General features: G+C 39.2%; 1 long non-coding RNA gene across 1 annotated transcript in view; it reads right to left on the bottom strand.

The window, feature by feature from the left end:
- LOC125617779 overlaps positions 1-9,182 on the bottom strand; it is a 17,844-nt gene extending 8,662 nt beyond the window's left edge. Inside the window, exon 1 of the long non-coding RNA XR_007348894.1 lies at positions 9,171-9,182. This is a non-coding gene — a long non-coding RNA (uncharacterized LOC125617779). The remainder of the gene's footprint in view (positions 1-9,170) is intronic.
- Between the last annotated feature and the right edge of the window lie 8,133 nt (positions 9,183-17,315).

Raw genomic sequence — 17,315 nt, 5'->3', positions numbered from 1 at the left:
TTTTTTTTTTTTTTTTTTTTTTTTTTTTTTTTTTTTTTTTTTTTTTGTGGTGCTGACAATTGAACCTAGTGCCTCACACATGCTAGACAAGCGCTCTACCACTGAGCCACAACCCCAGCCTAAGACTCATAATTTCTTAAGGCATCTAGAACCAACCCTGTGAGTGCTCAATAAATGCCCTTGACTGAGAAAGACCATGGTAATAATCACTTTATAAGCTAGGGCTGCCTAATGTAAACCCTGGTGATACAAAGAGAAAGGTTGGAATGAGGGAGAGATTGTAGTCAGGATGGGACTAGGGAGATGGTCAAACTTTCAAAAAAAACTCGAACTACCATAACCTCATTACTGTTTGCAGAAAATTGAGAAAGCATTGATACCCCTGGAGGATCACTTTAGAAAATGGTTGAAAAGATTGGCTTAATTAAGACTCTAGGTATTTAAGTGAAATATTGGGTCAGCATATTTATAGAAGAATTTCTCTTTTTAAAATGCTTCAAAAGATTTTCAGAAGTAGACTTTAATTTGCATCACCATCTCCTGAGCAACATCAGAGCACAATCAGCTTTCAGGGAGTTTTGTACCTAAGAAATATATAGGTTTCCTGGCCAACAGGATCAATTGCCAGAGTCCCTGAAAATCTGCCCCAAATTCCTCACAGACTTGTCTTTGGGTAGTTAGAAAACCCTTGCTGAAGTGTGAGACTACTGAAGCAACTGAATGTCCTCCTCAGACAGTGATTCAGTGCTGGTGCCTAGGGCTGATTTCTGGAAGTTCCTCACTGCAGCATTAGGAGAGGCAGACCCAGACTGTCCCTTCAGAGATGCTTCATGTAGTAAACAGTAAACACTGTGAGGAAAGAGGGAGAGTGAAAAGGACACAGCTACCAAGAGTCATTGAGGTGGTTGACAGTGACTCCTGCCAGAGGCCACCAGTCCTCAAAGCAAAAAGTAATGTTGGCCAGACACAGTGGTGCACACCTGTAATCCCAGTGCTCAGGAGGCAGAAGCAGGAAGGTCTAGATTTGTGGGCAACCTGGGCAACTTAATGAGGCCCTGTCTCAAAATAAAAAAGGCTGGGGATGTAGCTCAGTAACAGAGTGCCCCTGGGTTCAATCTCCACTATATATATTTAAAAAAAAAAAAAAGCAGTGTTGGCAATAGCCAAACAGATATTTGAGGAGCTGAAAGTCTTAAGAGAGAAAACGTGCGCCAACTAAGACCAAAGAAAGAAGTTTGAAAGGTGGAAGAGGAAGGGAAGGGTTGAGGTTCCCCACAACTCTACCTGATAAGTGCCCAAGGCCATTGGTAACTGTCACCCTCACCTGGGTGTGCTGAGCCTATCCCTCAGATTCATGTGACCTGGAAAAAGAGAGTTGGAACATTGTCTAGAGCAGCAACATATCTACAGATAAAATATTTCTTCCTTTTCTTATACTTCCTTGGTAAGAATTTTTTTTTCAACCTAAAAGGTGGTACCAGTTGAATCTGTTTCTGAGTTTCTGATTTATTTTTTTTTTAGTCAGTTGCAACATACAGCTAAAATAAAGGAACTAGACCAAAAACAAACATAACAATGACAATAGACATTAAATCCAGGCAAAGAAACACAGTTTTTCTTTCTCTTTACTCAAGAAAAGTAATATTATTGACTCTGCCCACCAAAAGAACATGAAGCACTTTACCCATCCCACAGAAATCTCATTTTTTTTCTTCCTTCTTTTCAAAATGTACTTTTAAATTCCAATTTTCTAGAAAGTATGTATCAAGATGTGGCTTTCTAAGCAATCACTGAGAAGTGTAAAGGAGAGCATAACAGCTATAATTAACTCTGTTTGTATACCACACAGACTTACGTTTCACTATAAATATTCCACAGGAAAAAATCTCTGAAAGAGGGACGATTATGCTGAGAAGTTTATCTACATGGCACTTGTCAAAAGAAAAAAAGAAAAAGAAAAAGAAAAAAAACATGTGCTGCAGTTTCTATTTGAAAAAATATATATATATATTTCCTGGAATAATGCAAGATCACACACTTACCAAAGGAAAGAAATGAATAGTTGTGCTAAAATTACAAAAAAAAAAAAATTATTTAAGCTGTAGGCCTCTGCCCCTGAATGCTCACCTAATCATAGCAACAGAACATTCACACAGAGGATACCAAATCATATCATCTTAAATTCTGACACTAGCACTGGTCACTGAGAAAACACTGGGGGACAGAAATCTCACCTGTGTGCTCACTACAGAAAAGTCCATTTGCTGCTAATCTTACAGCTAAAATGAAACTACCTTTTGAAACTAAAATCTTTCTTGCCCTTATAATTCTTATTTAAAATGTGTTATATTCATTTTATTTTTCTTCTGCAACTTGTCACGTAACTGTAAATCTTCAGTTTTAAGGGGGAGACACACAAAATTTTTCAGTGTTCCTGTTTCCTTTTGTGACCATTTTGCCCCCAAGGGTTATGATTACAAATGTGGCTTAAACATAATTTAGCAGTGGAGTTCCCATACAATTTGCAATGCTAGTTACAACTTCTGTGATCTGGTCCTTTGCAGGGCCTTGCAGTCTAATTAATTTAATCTAGAAAATCAGTCCCTCTGATTAAGGTATTTCTGAGAAAGACATCATATACAAATACCTAGATAATGTCCTGGTAATAGAAGAAGAGCTGAAACTCATTGGTCCAGCCCAGCTGGTTGTTTCTAGCCCACCTCTTTTCTAATAATTTATGGCTTCTTTTCTGATTAGTCAGGGCCCAAGCCATATGATTGTGAACTACTTTAAACACTCTGAATATTAGTCAAAAAGAAATCTTTAGGGCTGGGGATGTGGCTCAAGCGGTAACACGCTCGCCTGGCATGTGCGGGGCGCTGGGTTCGATCCTCAGCACCACATAAAAATAAAATAAAGATGTGTGTCCACCGAAAACTAAAAAATAAATACTAAAAAAATTCTCTCTCTCTCTCTCTTTAAAAAAAAAAGAAAAAAGAAATATTTATCTAGTTCAGCCATCAGGTCCTCCAAAAAACAATAACATCTTCCATATAGCCAAATTCATTAGCTCTGAGGTTGACTTTGTGGAACTTCATTAAAAGACTTACAACATGACTCCACTGCATAAGAAATGAATAGCATTTTTCACGTACTTCTCTGGCTACTATAAAACCCTCACCTTGAAGTTTTGGGTGAAATTTATACACACACACACCTTATTTGCCACCTCACCTTCCACTGAGTCTTCCAAAGCAGTTCCTTGTCACTGCATCTCATCTCCTATTAGCATCCCCTCTGGTTACTTCCCAGATAGTGCTCTCAGGGAGGCTCCAGTGATCTCCAGGCTGCCTCATCTGTGAACCCTTTCCTATCTTTATCTCAAATGATTTATCTTCAGCATTTTACCTTGACTCCTTCCTTCTTCTTCTTCTTCTTCCCTGCCCCCTTTTGCTACTAGGGATTAAACTCAGAGGTGAAAAACCACTGAGCCACGTCCCCAGCCCTTTTTAGATTTTATTGAGTCAGGGTCTCACTAAATTTCTTAGGGCCTCGCTAAGTTGCTGAGGCTGGCCTCAAACTTGTGATCCTCCTTCCTTAGCCTTCTGAGTCCCTGGGATTGCAGGTTATAGAACCAAACTCAGCTTCTTTCCTTCTTCCTGAGAGCTCATTTGGAAGTTCTAGCAGGGGAATGAAGCTACTCATATACCCTTGACCAAAAGAATTGGCCTCCTCTATTAGAGAAGGTCAGGCCCTCTTCCAATAAGCATGCAACTTCAGAAGGGACACACGGGAGTGGTGAGGAAGGAAGGAGCCACTTGCCTAGTCAGCCGGATCAGCGGAATCAACCCTGGTGATCAGGTGATAGCTGTCTCAGCCAGATCACCCTAACATCCCCCTTCCTCCTTCTTGAAACTCTCATGCCTTCTATGATATATTGCTGTTTCTCATATATATCTCTTTTTTTTCCTTTCTTTTTTTTTGGTGGGGGGGGACCAGGGTTTGGACTCAGGGGCACTCAGCCACTGAGCCACATCCCCAGCTCTATTTTGTATTTTATTTAGAGACAGGGTCTCACTGAGTTGTTTTGCAACTCAGTTGCTGAGGGTGGCTTTGAACTTGAGATCTTCCTGCCTCAGCCTCCTGAGCCACTGAGATTATAGGCATGTGCCACCGCACCCAGCTCATATCTCTCTTTCTCAATCAAATAATCTTCCCCTTTCTCCAGGAATCTCTAAAACACTGATATTCCCCAGAGATAATCACATCCATGTCTGGCTCTATATCAATAATCAGGATTGCATATGTTGAAAGATAAACTCAACTTTTCCTTTAAATCTTGTACTCGGTCTATATTTCCTAATTCAGCAAATGAGTCCACCAACCAACCAGTCATCCAAGCCAAAACACTGGAAATTATTCCTGACTTTTAATTTTCCACTAACTCCCATATTCAATAACTCAATAAATATTTTACCTTTTTAGTATATCTTGAATCTCTCACACCCATGCCCTAGCCACTGCCACAACTTCAGTTCAATCCCTAATATTTCTCCCTCACGTTTCTCCATCAACTTCTTTTTTTTTAAATTTTTCTTTATTTTTCTTAAAGAGAGAGAGAGACAGAGATAGAGAGAATTTCAATATTTATTTTTTAGTTATCGGTGGACACAACATCTTTGTTTGTATGTGGTGCTGAGGATCAAACCCGGGCCGCAGGCATGCCAGGCGAGCGCGCTACCGCTTGAGCCACATCCCCAGCCCCTCCATCAACTTCTAACACATCTTTTTGTTATATCTTTATTCTCTTCAATGCCAGAATGATCGTTCATAAATGACACTACACACACGCATAGGTCTATCCATCAATCGAGGACAGTTTTCAGGTCTTAGTGGGCTTGGTTGACACCATGCCTAATGCAGTAGGAGCTCATTTAACATCTGTTGAATGGATTAACTGGAAAACACTGATATTAAATGGGAAGAACTAAAGAAATGAAGGGGGATTGGGAGGGGATATAGAAACAAGGCTACCTCTGTGGGACTTCCTGATGGTGGATGAGGGAAAGCACGAAACCCAGTCTTCCTAACCGTTGTTGGATCATGCATCCTTTTGAGAATCTGATGAAAATTAAGGGATTTCTCCACATGAAAAAATACACATTTCACAAAATTCTTCATGTAATTTCAGGGCATTCTCTCTACAGATATCTGAAGGATGCATAAATCCAAGGTGTCACAGAAAAACAGATGGCATATATCAGAGGATGGTGTGTCTGAAAATGAGAATTTATTCCAGAGAAGAAGGAAATTTTTCCTTTATCACACATCACACAAAACTACTTTAATAAATATCAGATTCATTAAAGGATTAGATAATTTTTTTACTTACAAAGTATTGAGGAAAGCATTTTTATAATCTTGGATCAGGTATAAAACCACCAAGCCATAAAGGAAAAGACTGACAGATTAGATGACATGAACTTCCTTACTATATAAGACACCATGGACAAATAAAAATGACAAGTGTCAAAGTGTATCAAATATGTGAGATACATACAACCCAAGTAATTTATATCTAGAAAATACATAGAATGATTCTAAGTCAGTAAAACCAAAAACACAATAGAAAAAGTACACAATAGACAAGAAGAGGCATTTCACAGAAAAAGGCAAATAGCCACTTAGTACAGGGAAATATGCTCAACATTTACTAACCAAGGAAATATAAATTAAAACAACTAAGTCATTCTTCTTCATCACCCAGATTGGCTAACATTAATAAGATTGATAATATACAGAGTTGTCAAGGATATGGGAAAAATAGATATTCTTATACACTGAGGGCAGAAAGGAAAAATGAGTATTCTTTTAAAGCAATTTTGCAGCATCTATCCATACTCCAAATGTACATACATTTCCACCCAGAAACTCCACAGGTAAGCCTCTATCCTAGAGGAATGTTAGATGAGTACACAGAGAAGCATCAGCAAGGGAATTCACTGAATATTGTTTATAAACAATAGAGAAAAACAAATGTCCACCTAAAGGGAAAAAAAACTGCTATAGTTTAAAAGAATGCAGTTGATTTATTTGTACTTGGACAGATTGCTATATATGATAACATGTGCAATATTTACTTTTTTACTAAAGAAATTTATACACTTGAATACACACACAAATTTGGGTGTGAGCCAGGTACAGTGGCACACATCTGTAACCCCAGCAGCTCAGAAGGCTGAGGCAGGAGGATCACAAATTCAAAGACAGCCTTAGCAAGGCCCTAAGCAACTTAGCAAGACCCTGTCTCAAAATACATTTTTAAAAAATGGGTTGGGGATGTGGCTCAGTGGTGAAACATCGCTGGGTTCAATTCCTGGTACCAATAATAATAATAATAATAATTTGGGTGTGAAATGTCTATGTACAAAGGTCTGTGTAGTTATCTCTGATGAGGAGACTAAAATTCAAGAGAAATGAGAAATCAGTACGTTTACTTTTATTTTATATTCTTTATTTTGTTTGAATATTTTGAACCAGGTTAAATGGGGGCAGACAAATTTTTAAGAGAAATGTTCCAGATTACCCAATTCCCTCATTCACTCTGACCTCTGGAATTTCTCACAATTTTGCCTAATTTCTGCTGCTTGCTGACATTTCATTTAACCCACAACTCATAAGCTTGCTTTCTCTTGGTTCACACCAAAATGCCTTGCCCACCAACTACAGTGTCATGGTGGTATCAGAAGAGCCTGGAGACTTCTACAGCACCTGAGAAAACCCTGGGTCCTGTTTATGCCATTTGCTTTGTTCTTTTTGAGGGTTTTTCAAAAGAAACAATGATTCTATAAAAAATGGGTAATATTCAATGACAGGTCTATATTCAACTGTAAATTAAGTGACATTGCTTCTGCACTTAGCATGTGGGCTAAATTTATGAGAATGTTCTCATAACTAATTGGGAAACAGAAATAATAAAATAAGCCACAGCACCTCTACTAGAGATCACCGTAGTAATCTGCCATTCATCCCTCTGCATTCTGGCAATTAGCCATGAATTTCACCCTGGATTTCCTCAGGATACTAAGGTTCTAAGCCATGGGAGTTCCTGCCTTCACACCTCCTGTTGACAGGTTGCATTTATGACTGTTAGGAGACATTTTACTGACAATGTTTCAAATGCCTAAATAAATGACATTCTCCTATCCCACACACTACTCTGTTAACACTGCAGCCAGCCTCCTGATAAATTTGAGTGTGTGTGTGTGTGTGTGTATGTGTAATATAAATATATTATGTTAGGTTCTGCCATCACTCACTGAGATAAGTGTTTCTGATTCCCAGCTCTTTTTTTTTCTTTCTTTCTTTTTTTTTTAATTTGTAGATGGACAGCATGCCTTTATTTTTATTTTGTTTTTATTTTTATGTGGTGCTAAGGATCTAACCCAGTGCCTCACATGTGCCAGGTGAGCTCTCTGCCACTGGGCTACAGCCCCAGCCCCTTAGCTCTTTTTTTGTTATTATTTTTTATCTTGAGGCAGGGTCTCACTAAGTTGTCCAGGCTGGCCTCAAACTTGCAATCCTCTTGCTTCAGCCTCCTAAATAGATGGAATTACAGTTGTGTACCTGTAATATCATATCACCCCCAGCTTGATTTACAGTTATTTTCAAAAACCCAGATATTTTTTATGTAAAGAAAAGGTATTCCAATAGTATACCTGGGGGGAACAAGTCTCAGAATTTATAGTAGTGGCAATATTAGCAACTCCAGTTTTGAAGAGAAAATAGACATGGAAAGGCTTAAACTCTTGGAACTCATAGCAAAATGAACCTGGCAATATTTCTAGGTTCATTTTCCCTTTCTTGTGTACAGAAACATTGGCTGAAACATCAGCGTGTTCCCATGGTAACACCCCAGATAGCCAACAGGTTTAAGTCAGTCCCCACCTTGGTGTACACTCAGTATACCTGCTGAGTGTTAGGAAAGTACAGCTGGTACCCAAGGCAAGGATGAGCTTAGGACTCCAGGTCTTTCACCTTCGTTCCCCAACCTGGGCCTGGGTCCTTTCAGTGTAGAACACTGTCAGCAGTGCTTCAATATAAAGCCAAACAGAAAAGTCTCTTTCTCCAAGTTCAATGCCAATTGGGCGATTTGTTTTCCTAGAATACTTACAAACACAGCTACACAGTGCCCTACTAAGAGGCATGTGAGAGGAAGATGAGCACTCTGGGTCCTCTCATGTTCTCCAGGGTACTCAGGCTTACAGAGTGATTCAAATGAATCAGGACCCACTTCACATGCACATGCTTCATTTAAACAGCAACCCAGTGCAGTATATGTTACTATAAGTAATGCACCCACGCACCACAGATTTTAATGCATCCTAGAAAGCAAATTACTGTCAACAATAAGTTATATGACATTCCTGACCAAATTAGTTGATTATTCATCTGAACACCAACAAACTCAGCCTCTATTGAACCATGAAGGAAAGGGAAAACATCCAATGATTATATAGATGTTCTATAATTAGCATTTAGGAAATGACTATTTGGGATTCTTTCCTTAGCATGGCTAAACTGCAAAAGGTCTGCAGAGGTCATTTAGTCCAGCTCTTGGCTTACCCTGCTGCAGACTCTAGGGATTCATTAGCATAGTCGAACAGAAAGAAAAAGATATACACTAAGAAAATGTATGTCTTCTTGCACATTTGACAGCTACATTTTTCCTAGGGCTACTCCACTGGAAGTAGAACAAGATGTCAAGAATAACTTAGGAGAAGTTAGAAAAAAAAGTCCTTGGGATATATAAGAAAGATAGCTGAGACACAAATAAATAAAGTAGGAAAAAGATAAAAGGGCCCTACTCAAGGGCTCTGAGCAACCCCTCACCTTACCTGGCCAACACAAGCAAACTCAGCCAGCTGATTCTAATGCAGCAGTTGACAGAGGAAGGAGAAGATGGGAATTTGGGGCGATTTTCCTATTTCGTTACTTCTAATTGTTATTAATCCATACTCCCTAGATGAATTAATTATTAATAGACTAAAGCTGTGCATAAGACTGGGTTAATTATGCTTTGGGGGTTACAAAGGACAGGAATAAATTCTCTTAGGCTACTTCAAGTAATGAGGATTCACTGTTCAGCTATGCATGTCAATATGTGTGACTTCTCTTTTTCTACCTATTCACCCCGACTCCTACCATCCCCTAACCCTCAATCCAAACCTCTCCTGATATCTCAGCTCAAGTTACAGAGAGAGAGAGGGAGACTCTGTTTACTAATGTAATTACTTAACTCCCATTGATCAGAGTTTTTCTGGTCAGATCACCCTACCAGCTTCTCACCAGCTGTGAATTGGTTGCCCTGAGTCAGGTGCCTGTGTTCCAGTCAATGGGTGCCCATCACACAAGCTACTGTTTAGCATGGCTTCTTACAGCAAAGGGCTGTGGGACAAAGCAGATTTCCTAAGAAAAGAATGATGTGCATCTCAGGTTCATGTCTGTGACAAACTGCCACCAAACACTTAAGTAGAAATAGACTATAGGTTTGGAGACAAGAATGTTTTTAGGAGCAGAACTAAGTTTATGAACTTGCCACCTATGCAGTTCCACAGGGTCCCTGTATTTAGAAGGACCCATGCTTGGGTTAGTGCTCTTTTGTGGCCATCTTGAAACTCTTAACAATTCTTGAACAGGGGCCCTGTATTTTTATTTCACACAGGGACTTGCATATTATGTAGGGATTTTTATTGTATTATAAAAGTGAAAGGAGTGTTGTGGAATCAAATAATTTTGGATCCAAGCATTCTTCTGAGATCATCTACTCCAAATACTCATTTGAAAAATTAAAAAGCTGAGGTCAAAGAAAGGATAATTGGCTTAATCAAGATCCCATAGTGAGTACTGGCAATGACAAACTAGAACAGATTCTTATCACTCTGAGTCCAGACTTCAGTACTCCATGTGGCAGGATTCCTCTTAGCAAGGAATGCCTGATATTTGTCATCTTTGCCAGAGTGTTTGGTAAAGTACTTAGAAATCTCATAAAATGAAGGCTAATATAAAAACACAAATGTCAATATTTCTTCAATCTTACAGCTTGTTTTGACCTTCCCCAAAAGAATTCCATTGACAATCCCCTGAACCTACAACAAAAGCTTAGTAGAAGAATATAATCTAGTAGAATCTCTATGGAAGATCATTTGCTAATAGATATGAGAATTACAATGCCCTTACCCCTCAACCCCATAATTCCATTTCTAGATATAGTTGCACATAGGCACAAATATGCATGACCAAGACTATTGTTATACTACTCATAATAGCAAAAAGTTGGAAGCAACATAAATAGCCATCAGTAGGAGACTGCTTTAAAAATTTTGTTTAAGATATTATTTATGTTATTGCAACAGAATACTATGTAGTTTTTGGAGATAAATAAGTTAATCTAGATTTACTGATATGGAGTAATTTCTAATATATTGTTTCATGAAAAAACGAGGTGAAAAAAGAATACAGTATGTATCTATTTCTAGGGGTAAGGATATATGATTATATATCCTATAATTACACACACACACACACACAAATGCAGAGGGGGTATTTGTACATGCACAAAATTTGTCCAGAAAGTTATATGAAAAAGGAGTTGACTGACTCCAAGGAAGGGACATGAAGGACTCATGAATAAGAATATGAGGGAGATTTTTACTCTATGCTATACTGTTCCCCTAAAATTTATACTATATGCATAAGTTGTCTTTCAAAAATTAATCAAATCAAATGAGAGCCTAAAAGGGGAACCCATGACAGTGCCATTATTGTATCATATCTACAGCAGTGAGCACTGTATTGGTGCTATCATTCTTATTACAGCTTTTGATGGGATTTGTATGTTCTATAGTACTTATAGACAAAGGAAATTAAATGTAGTTAAATTAGACTTAAAAAAAAAAACAGCTCTCTTCCCTACTCACCCTGCTCTATGCAAATAGAAAAATCTAAAACCTGCTTTTTTCTTCATTGGCACCCCAGTGTAATATAGTGGAGAAGATAAGAAATGAGAGTTCCCAGCTCTTCCTGTTGAATATTTTCCCTGGGTGACAGGAAAGAAGAAGGCTTGTCCTCCTGATGATACTGCTCCCTAGTTAGGAACATCTTTCCCTTAAAGATCCTCTTGTTTGCTCCACTCCCCCGTGTTCTATGTTTATGTAAACCCCACATGGTGGATCTTGGATGGCTACAAATTCTTTGACACTCCTCTTCTTTGGAAGGAGGAATCTGTTTCTATTATTTTTTATTCTGGGTTGCCATGTGATTGCTTTGACCAATGGAGTATGATAGAATTGGCACAATATCAATTCCAAGCCTAGTATTTAAGAGAACTGGCAGAGTCCTGGGTAAGGATGTAAAACCCCACCTGTCTTCTAGAGAGAACATGGGGGAAAGCCCTCAGTCTATACAGAGAAGGACAATGGCCCGAAGTCCAATAATGTGAGTGAAGCCATCATGGACCCTTCAGCCCACACCAGACCATCAAGCGAATATGGCCAAAGTTATGTGATGCAGAAGAATCACCCAGCCAAGCACTGCTCAAATTTCTACCCATAAATTTATGAGATACAATTAAACAGCATTGTTTCAAGACAGTAAGTTTTGGGGCAGTGTACCATGCAATAATACATAATCAGGATGCCACACTATCACATATTAAACACTGACATCTCCAAAACTTTTGTACTCAAAATTCAGTCTTTCCTAAATTACCTTAGAGTAATGATAAAGCTATCACATGTTGAGCAGCTGTGGCAACTGAGAGAAGGGACCCAGTCCAAGACAAGAGAACAGATGAATTTCTCCAGCACCTCCTTCCCACAGTACCAGAGATGAGTCTAGGATGGTCAAGCTGAAACCATCCATTGGCTCCAGAGACCATGGCCAAGGATTTTAGCCCTACACCTCTGAAGGTGTCTTTTGGCTGACCCCAACCCACTCCAACACCCCATCCTTGTTCACCCATTAAACCCATGTCCACTGGCACCAAGTCAACCACATCATAGGTTCACATGTGGTTATTCTTTGAGGTAGGATAAGAACCAGTCCCTCTGTTCCATCCCTTGCCCTCTCAGGCTTAGCTGAGAGAAAGAGAGCCAAGTCTTGGAAAGAAAGATTCCTGGATTAACTTCCCTCAGCCCACAACGACTGGCAGTTGCCACCCACTTCAGCCCAGTGCCTGTTCTCACCCACCCACAAGGTTGCCAAGGCCTGAGGGAGGTGGCACTGGCAGGAATCATAATTAGAGGTTTCATCATATACTTCAGCTTGATGAGAACAAATTCTTCCTTACAACATGCAAATCTATTGTTTGACTTTCATACATTCAACTAACTTTCAAACACATTGTTGGAAGTTCATTAGATACAAAAGTAAGACGCTACCTCTTTTGAATTGTAGACATAGCCTTGACATTCACAGAAGGGCATCTCCAGGACTGAAGCAAGAATGGTAGTTTCAAAACCCATGTGGTGAAAGAGAACACTGAGGTCATCACACATGGTTCACCAAGGCAAACATGGACAGAGGCGCAATGAAGTCAGGAAAAGAGTCGTTTGTCCCTCCTGTCCCCAGCTGCAAGGGCATGAATGCCCATTAAGTTTCCTAGAAGACCTTTCACCACTGTCTATTCAAACATACTAAAGAGATGACTTGATCATCCAAATATTATGATAGATCAATAAGTCTGGACACTACTAGGGAGAGAGGTGCTGGCTTGAGGGAAAGCTTTATTCCAAAAAGCTAATGGAAGAAATTTTAGGACTTTCCTAAATTATCTCAATCATTTGTTTTCAGTTACCCACTTCCAATAAAATATTTAAGGAACAACTATTTCCATAGTATTCTTGGGGTCAGGAAATACAGCCAGAGCCAAGCACAGGGCAAAGGAGGGAAGAGGGAAGGGCAGAGCCACCCAGATTACCTGTCTGTTGCTTAGACTGGTCCAATTTCACTAAGAATCACACAAAACTCTTCATTCCATCTGCTTTGTTCACCTGACCTTTTTCAATTTCTTTTTTCCTTTCTCCATTACCCTAAGGGAGTAATCTAGCCACTTTGGCTTTTTTTTTTTTTTTTTTTGCATGCAAAATGTAACAGTTCCTTTTTCTTCTTTCAGATAAAGGCAGGCTCAGGGAGGGGAAGAAAAAATGTGCCAGGCTTCTTCAAATTAGCTCTGAAATAAAAGTCACTGCCAGATGTTATATAAAAGGTGACGTAATCCTAAAGTACTTCATTACATATGCAGCTCAGCTCTTCAGCCCAGGAGGAGTTTATTACATTTTGTAGATTCCATTTTCTATACCCACATCATTTTTACATAATTTTTCCTGCCTGACAGACATCTTCACATTTTCACAGCAACCCATCAAGATAGCGTTACAACAGCACAGAGAACCAGGTTAGCAGTTTACAAATAACGGTGCTAATAAGTCAGATTTGTCCCTGAGATACAAATCAGGGGTAAATGGTCTATCCATGCGTGTGAGAAGCACATCTATTTCAGAATAATAGGGAAGAAAGCAGAACACCATTTCAGCTGACACTACGTTCTTCCAGAACATGTACCAAATCTATTCTACAAGTAGGAAATTGGGGAAATGCCAATCTAAACTTATTCCTGCAATTCTCCTCATTTTCCTAATAAATTCCTGGGTCGACATGAAATAGATAGCCAAGGAAAATGCATTAAGATCTAACTCACTGCCTTTTTGGATTGGCACAAAATTTAGAAGAAAACACACCATTTGTACCAATGAAATATCTAGCTACTGAGATGTCTTAAGTGCAAACACTGCGAGACACTTCCTCCCACTCTCCAGGTGCTGCTAAGCAGATTTCCCCCTCCCTCCTGGGCATTCACAGCCTCACTGCCCTCTGATGGTGGAAAGCAGCAGTGCAGGCTGGATCCTTCTTTCCCAAGGAGGATTAAAGAAGAATGGCTGAGAGACGTTTGCCTTCAGGTCAGTGTAAGGGGCCAAGTATTCTCAGCTCTTAGTTACTAGTTGAAAATGAATTTATCTGACTCAGGATTTCAGTGGGATAAGAAAGTGCCTGTGACACCCACCCTAAGTAAACATACACACCTAGAATTTCATCTTTAGAAACCTGTTTTAATTTTAAGGGAAGACCCCTGTTAAAATAAAACCTATGTTTTTAAACAGTAATTACAAACTTAGAGTGAGCAGGCTTTAGATGTGGGACAAGAGGAGAGGTGGAGACTTTATGGAGGAACTCAGCTGACCCTCCCACACTGCACAGGAAACAGATATTAATAACTAGCCCCCAAAATAAATTTATCCAATTACATACTTTTGTCCAAAGTCAGCACATTCCTTAGTTGCACAATTTGCCTCATAGATTCAAATATTATTCTCCTTTTTAAAGCAATAGTCAAATGTGATTCTGCAATCTGTATATGGGGTAAAAATGGGAGCTCATAACCCACTTGAATCAAAGTGTGAAATATGATATATCAAGAACTATGTAATGTTTTGAACAGCCAACAATAAAAAATTTAAAAAAAAAATAGTCAAATAGTTCTACAAATCCTGTTGCAAAAAAGTGGTCCAAGTAATCCTCAGCTCCTTTTTCCTGCTCCCTGAGAGGTAGCTATTTCTAACTCTTTTAACTGAATTGTTTATATTTACTTTTATATCTCTACATAATGTTTCATGTTGCTACTTCTTGATTTTTTTAAGCATTGTATGTTGATTTTACACCATAAAAGATGGTTTGGTATGAGCATGTGTGTGTACACACACACACACACACACAACCCCACCACACATTTGTACTTCCCAGTACATTATAATTTTGGTAAGAGCAATAACCAATGTTTATATTCTATGACTAATAACTTCTTCACAACTCAGCCATGTGAGTACCATACTCATCTTTCCTTTTCTGAACAAATTTTTTATTTTCCCTAGAGTTAAAAAAAAAACACCTTTTTCACATCCTTTGTTTTCTATGTATTTATCATATTAATTTGCTAGGGCTGTCATGACAAAATAACACAAACTGTAGCTTGAAACAACAGAAATTTATGTCTTATAATTCTGGAGCCTAAAAGTCTGAAATTAAGTTGTTGGCAGGGCCTTGCTCCCTCTGAAGGCTCTTCCTTGACTCTTCCTATCTTTGATTGTTTGGCAGCAATATCTGGCAGTTCTTGACTTGTAGCTGCATCACTGCAGAATCTGCCTCTATTGTCACATGGCTTTCTCCACGTGTGTCCCTGCATCTTAGCATTGCTTTCTCTTCCCTGTGTGCCTCTGTTCCTGTGTCTCTTCTATGTCAGCCATCATGGATTAAGAGCCTATTCTACTCTTACATGACCTCATCTTCATTTACATCTTAATTTTACCTACAAAACCCTATTTCCAGGGAGGTCATATTCTTCAGTTCCCAGGATTTGGACTTAAACATATCTTAGGGCACGGGGGAGTATAATTCTATCCCAAGATTTATTTCCACTAGTTTATCCCCAACTCTGCCCACTTAACTAAATCTCCTCTGAGTCTATGCAAACATTATCTGATTTCTCTCATCCTTCATCATTTGTGTTAATCTCAATTGGACTTTCCCTTTATGACTGACTACAGCTTCAGCCCACATCCTTTCAAGTTCTACTGGAAAAACAGGGCACTTGTTTGTTTGTTTGTTTGTTTGTTTGTTTGTTTTCTTTCAGAGATCTCACTGGCTCTACAGGATCAGAAGTCCATCTCCAACTACTCAGTAGAGGCAGGAGAACCCTATGTGCCCACTGATAGTAAGCCTGGGTCTCATGAACCACCCCTAGAGTTGGATGTGGGGCCAGCTTTATTACACTGAAATGATCCGAGCAATGGGAAGAAGTGCTTCACAAATGGCATATGGATGCTGAACATCAAAGCATGAATGAATGCAGTGACCTGTTAGAAAGAGCTTGGTGAAGGCTCTGGTTATAGCTCAGTGGTAGAGCGCTCGTCTAGTACATGTGAGGCCCTGGGGTCGGTCCTCAGCACCACATAAAAATAAATAAATAAAATAAAGGTATTGTACAATTTTTTAGGTACAACTAAAAAATAAATATTAAAAAAAGCACTTGGAGAGGGGTCATTGCTCACCCCCTCACTCCCTCCTCTCCGTCACGGCAAGCTCAGAACACAGACTTTGTCCCTCTAGGGAATTTCATGATAATCTGCTTACTCCAGGAAGATTGAGAAGACAGAAAAGACAGTCAATAAAAATATATTCAGATCTACATTTTATCCTTTTTCTGTTTTTATAGGGATTGGTTTGGTAATATCTGAGAGAAAAATATATGTCTCTTTAATACATTTTTATATTCTAAAGTGTTTGGGAGAAGGTATGATCCTGAAGAGAAGATGTCACACAAATGGAAGGAAATATTCTCTGGTTGAATCCCCATGATACAAAATAGAATGATGCAGAAGATAAAAATTCCAACCAGGCAAGCAATAACCATCCTGTTGATGAACATGTTCTCCTGCTGAGATGCCACAAGAAGTTTTCTTCAAACGAGTTTTCACACTACAGTCTAGTTGTCCAACATCATCTATTCCCATCTGTGAAGAGTTTGGGGAAGTTTTCTGCTCTGCCTGACAGCATCTGCCTCTGGAAGGAGTTCAGAAATATTGAACTTTTACTTTCCTTTTTATCCATTTTCCTATTAATTTTTACTACTTTTGACAAAAGTTTTCTATTTTTTTAAACTACAGATTACAAATGTTAACCATCACCTGATTCACTGAAAATGGTGAGTCTAAGAAGGAGCCATCATTTCTGGTCAAGAGAGCCTCAGTCAAGGAAAAAAAAAAGATTTAAAGACATAAGACTTAAGACAACAAAGTCAAAAAGGAAAATTGGGGAAAAGGAGAGATAACAGAGTCAGAAGGAAGCTAGGAAGAGAAGGAAAAGAATAAAACAGAAAATCAAAAGAATAGGAGTGGAGGGAATTGTAACAGAGGGGGAAAGCCCTAACCTGGGCCAGGAGACCTGCTCTATGGATCAGCTGCTTCATTACATGTTGTCTAGCCTCTGGGCCTCAATTTCCCCCTGGGCAGGGTGACCAAACACATCTCTTCAGTCCCTTCAGTTCTAACGTGCCACCATCCTGATTCCTCCTTAGCAGCTGGGAACAGGTACCGTTCTCTCACACAGTGAGAGCCCACCTGAAGAGTCGTCACCTGTGCAGGGATGACTATCAGAGAGCTCATTATAGGAGCTGGTTTAAAATGCTGCCTTTGCCAATAAAA

This window comes from Marmota marmota, unplaced genomic scaffold (genome assembly GCF_001458135.2).
Source record: "Marmota marmota marmota unplaced genomic scaffold, marMar, whole genome shotgun sequence".
NCBI classification, from domain to species: Eukaryota; Metazoa; Chordata; class Mammalia; order Rodentia; family Sciuridae; genus Marmota; species Marmota marmota.
The sequence above is the reverse complement of the archived record's forward strand: the minus strand, read 5'-3'. Positions and strand labels throughout refer to the sequence as shown.